This window comes from Talpa europaea, assembly GCF_964194135.1.
Source record: "Talpa europaea genome assembly, chromosome: 1".
Taxonomy (NCBI): domain Eukaryota; kingdom Metazoa; phylum Chordata; class Mammalia; order Eulipotyphla; family Talpidae; genus Talpa; species Talpa europaea.
In genome coordinates this window covers 111,370,262-111,375,549 of record NC_140073.1, presented here as the reverse complement: position 1 = coordinate 111,375,549, position 5,288 = coordinate 111,370,262, and positions in this window count along the sequence as shown.

Here is a 5,288-nt window from a genome sequence, read left to right as displayed (position 1 = left end):
AAAATTTGGCTTATTGAAATCAATGAATTACTCAATAGATCTCTGAATATCTTCTATTTGCTCAACACTTTTGAGTTGTTTCTTGAACTTTCATTAAGCAAAATGTCTTTTGATAAAGCATAAAAATTTGACATTTTCCTTGAATATTTGAAATTCAAATACATTAATATCATAGTTAAAAAAAAACCAATGGGATAAACAAAGAGCTGTTTTTTTTTCACTGTTTTGTTTTCCAGTTCTCTTTCCCTGAGAATTGATGCTTGTGAGCCAAAAGGGTGAGACTTCATGCTTGTGCACAAATGCTTATGACTTAAATAGTGGTGACAAAACTGTAATCAGTGAATGAAACATTAAGGACATATACTCAAAATGCAAAGGAGGCTAAAGGCAAGGAAATTACTAATAGCTGGAAGTAGTGGCTTTATGGAAAGAAGTTAAGACTTAAATTGACGTTTAAAGGCTTGTCAGAATTTTGCATGCACATAGAGGAGAGTGAAGGCCAACCCCAATGGCAGAGACTGCGTGGGCGGTAGCAGTGATGACATAGGCGACAGTGAGGGGTAGCAGTGATGACATGTGACAGTGAGGAGCAGGCAGAGTGATCCTTGTGTGAGTGAGTTACATGATGGGAATCACTAAAGCTTTTTGAACAGGTTAAGGAAGAACTTCGGTGGCAGATACAGGACACAAGGAGCAGGCGAGTCTGGCACTCGGTCTAGAGCTGCTGAAGTCTAGTTAGAAGACACAGTGTGGTTTCTTTTAGAAGATGCTGGGCGACCCTTAGCAATTTCTGAAACTGTGGCAACTTTTTGCCAATGCTCCTAGGGTAAAGTTTGTTACTTCTCTTCCATATATCTGAATTTGGCATGTTTATATATCACCAGATAATTGGATTATTTGTTTCCTGAAGATCAGGCAGTGTCTTGCAGAATGGGGTTCAGTATGTTTTGTGGTTTCAATGAACTGGTGGCTGAGGGACATTCTGCAGGAAAACTTGTGAGTGCCTGGCAAGGGAGAAAAATGTCAAAGGTAGTTGCAAGCACAGGCATCCGAGAAAACAATGATGACACTGCTGTCAGAGATGGAATTGTCAGAAGGGAGCAGGGAGCTGGTTCTGGAGACAAAGCTATGGGGTCAGCGTTGAACTCTCTGAGTTTGAGATCAAAGTGAGACATTCAAGAGGGATTTGCAGGGCTTGAGGACACAGGACTCCTGGAATGCAGCTGTCAGTAACAACTAAAGATAAGGCTTGGGGTTGAATTTAGAGATAGGGCTTAAGTTGCAGAAATGGTCGAGCTTCTATGGGATGAATGTATAAAGAAAAGCTCAAGCAATCACAAACTGAATCTGAAGTAATGTTCACATTGAGAGCCTAGAACAGAGTCAATAGGTTCTTGGAAAGCTCAACTCTTAGTGAAACAAGGTCTAATGAAACAAGGTCCTCGAATAATGTCATTAACATTGGCCAGGATTCATTTTTTCTCATTAAGATTATAATGAAATGATGTCGAATGAAAAGACATTAGCTAAATGACATTATTTGAGGAACTACTGAGCTCGGAACACTGCACTTTTGGTCATGAAATGTGTTTCTTCCCATACTGACCAAATCCCGAACTCCAGCAGGATGTCTGCTAATTCAATTCATTCTGCCACTATTTACCAGGAATTAGCATCAGATCTCACAGGCTAAGAGTTCAGTCCCGTAAGACTGTCCCCAGTTCAGACACTAACCACAAATCTCAGGTTGTACCAATACTTCTGACTGACAGGCAGGGTACACACTACCCCCTCCCTGTGCCTGACAGTTTGCAAGAAAGACTGTCAGAATGCAGGAAAACTCGTTTATCAGCTTATCCTAAAGGATTTGGATGAATAGCCAGATGAAGAGTTACCTAGGGTGTGGTGTGGAGAAGGGGTGTGGCACATCCATACCCTCTCTAGTCATGCCTTGCTAGCATCTTGAAGTGTTCAGCAACCCAGAAGCTCTCTGCATTTTAGGGAATTTTATGGGAGCTTTGTCATGAAGGCATGCCTGTTATTAACTTATTTCAGGCCCTCTCTGGAGGATGATGTGATTGGAAGTTCTAAGCTTCTAATCATGGCTTGGTCTTTCTAATGACAAGTCTGCATCCAGGAGCCCACCATGAGTCACCTCATTAGAACAAACGATGCTCCTATCATTCAGGAAATTCCTAGGGATTTAGGAGCTCTGTGTCAAGATCCAGGGTCAAATTCCAAATATTAGAACAAAAGATGTTCCTAGTATTCTTATCACTTAGGAAATTACAAGGGTTTTAGGACTCTGTGCTAGGAATAGGGGGAAGGGGCAGATACACACTACATATTTCTATTATATCATAGGCTCCCAAATCCATGCCCGACCCTTGCACCTTTTTTTAGCTCTTGATTCAAATATCAGCTGACATTTCATGGATATATTGGTAGTACCCCCACCTTCACGCATATAAAACCAAACTCACAATTGTCCATCAAATACCCATTCCCATTTCTCATTATCCTTATACCAGCTCATCTTGCCAGTCATTAAAGCTAGAAAACTTAGTCATATGTGAATCACTTTCCCCCTCCCCTCCACCCTTTCAGTCAGTCAGTTGCCTGGGCATGCTTATTCTAGTACCTCTGCCAAGGATTCATTTATTAATTCATTCCTTTTCTTATTTGTTTAATGACTGTGAAGTATTTCAGGCAAACAGATTAGTAATAGCAAATAATATAATAATATACTCAGCTTAGCTTAAGTGAAACTTGCAAATATAAATAAAGCCCCCTGGGAAACTCATTTAAATCCTGTTCTCTCCATACCAAGGGTAATCACCATTGTAAATTTAGCATTTATCATTCCCATTCAAGATTTTATAGTTTTACTCCACATGTGCATCCACATATAGTATAGAGTATAAGTTAGTTATGTTTTTAGACCTTCTGTAAGTGATACTGTTTATGCTATGAACTAGCTTTATTCATTCGATATTATTTTTGATGTTTATTCATGATGAATCATCTTTTTTCACTTATTTTAAATATTATTCAGTGACTATGCCATACAGATTATACTATATACACTATATGCATATACTTGCATACCTAAACCATTTTATGCATATAAGTATGTTGTGTAGTTGCATTTGTTTTTTACTCTTGCTCTTGGGTTGAAATGGTGTGATGGCATGGTAGAGCATTTCATCCATTTTGAGGTGTACTTAGAAAAATTCTAATTTTGCATTGCAGGTAAAAATTGTTTTCAGTATTTTCTACAGTTCTATCCAATCTTTTCCTTGCCACCACATTCTTTATTTTTTCACACTTCTTACCTACTCTGATAAGGCTTTGGATATGGTTCGATCTTTTGGAAGTAGTCGATAAATATGCCTGGCTTTAAGGACTAAAAGAAAAAAAAAATTTCATCATAAAATAGAGATTGAATCATGAAATAAAGTATGAATAGACTGTACTGAATATTGTTGCCCATCATTTAAGGACACTGTACTTTAATGGCATCGGGTTATGTACTTAGTGCTATTATTTAAGTAAGCTACCTCGTAAGTTTGCTCATTTACAATCAAGAGAACAACTAGTGTTCTATATTCTTTTAGGACAAATTATTAGCAAGGTAGAACTACATAAACATCTCAGAAAATTGCAGTGACTCAGAAAACTAATGTCAGTGGACTAAGTTTCCTGGACTGACATGAAGATGACTTTAGAAGTGTTATGGATAATTAGACTGTCAATAGACTGGATAAAGAGAATGGGGTCTGTAGTGGCAGGATGGGCACCGAGCAGGTTTTCTATGATCTGAGCAGACCAGATGAAGGAGAGTCCTGGAGGCCTCGGTGTCTTTCTCAGGCTTTTATTGAGCTTTTACATGTAGTGTGGCAACCAGGTACAAGGCAGGCAGGGGTTGGGGGGAGGCCAGGAAGCCACTAGGCCTCCAAGCCCCCAGCAAGTCTTCACTCTGGGTTCCTCTCTCTCTCCCGCCTGTTTCTCTTGGCAAATATCTCAATACTGCTTCCATGGCACACAGAAGTAAACAACATAACTTCCAACAATGTAACAACTGCAGGTACTCCATCAGGCAGGGCAATTCTAATGGTGGGAGGGCAGAAAAGCCTGAAAACCATTTACCCTACAGAGTCCTTGAATTATAAACACGTTCCCTGAATTATGTGCCATGGTATATGGTTGGTGTGGAGCTCCAATGAAAATGAAGACCTAACTCATAAGGAGGTGATCTTGAAGAGGTGAACTATTAAAAGGTTTTATCATGCAATATTTACTGATTCATTGTAATTTTCAATTCATCATTTTCCCCATGGGATAATTGTCTTGATAATCTTCTTTCTGCTTAAACATCCACAATATGTCAGGTATTAGAACATTCATGGTACATGACTCCTAACATAGTCTAAGAAGACTTGTTTCAAAAATATCTTCCTTATAAAATGAACCTATTTTTATCTACTTTATTGTATTTTCTTATTCCTTTATTCTTCACATAATGGGTAGGTGAATAGCTTAAACTGATCATTTAAGGCAACTTGATGCATTGTTGGTTGGTTAGACTCATATGTGGGCTGGAATCCTGACTCCCACTTACTTGAAAATGACACTGAGCATGTCCCATTATCTTGTTGAGGCCCAGTTTCTTCATCTATAAAATGTGAAACCTATTATTTATACTTATCTCCTAGGGCTGTGAGGATTAAAGTTAAACATGTGGCACACAGCACAAGTTAAAAAATGTTACCTCTACCTTTTGGTAGATTAAAAAATAAGACAAGAGATATGGCTTTGAAGGTGTATTTTTTTAAAGATTTATTTATTTATGCATATAAGAGCTGGGGTGAAGGCCAGAGATGCGGGGCAGGGGAGGGGCAGGTGAGAGGACTCACCATAGACAGAGTGGGGAATAGAACAGTCAGACTGACTGAAATACACTGCTGAGGGAAGCAGCAGGCGAGACAGGAAAGGTCTGCTGCGCCATGTGGGTTGCTCCCTGGCCGGCCAGGGATTGAATTTGTGTTGCAGAAGCTGTGAATTTGCTTCATAGTGCGGTGCTTAACCCCTTGTGCCACCAGGGAGGCCCCTGAAGGTGTATTTTTCAGAAAGTAGGGAAGATATGAATTATGAAGGGGGTAAAATATATCTAGTGAATGTCATCTAGCATGCTTCTGAAATATACTAGTTATTATGTAAGTAGAAGAATCTTGAAATCTGGTGTGAATAGGTTAAAAGAAATCCAGAGACAGGTGGAAGAAGGGTCA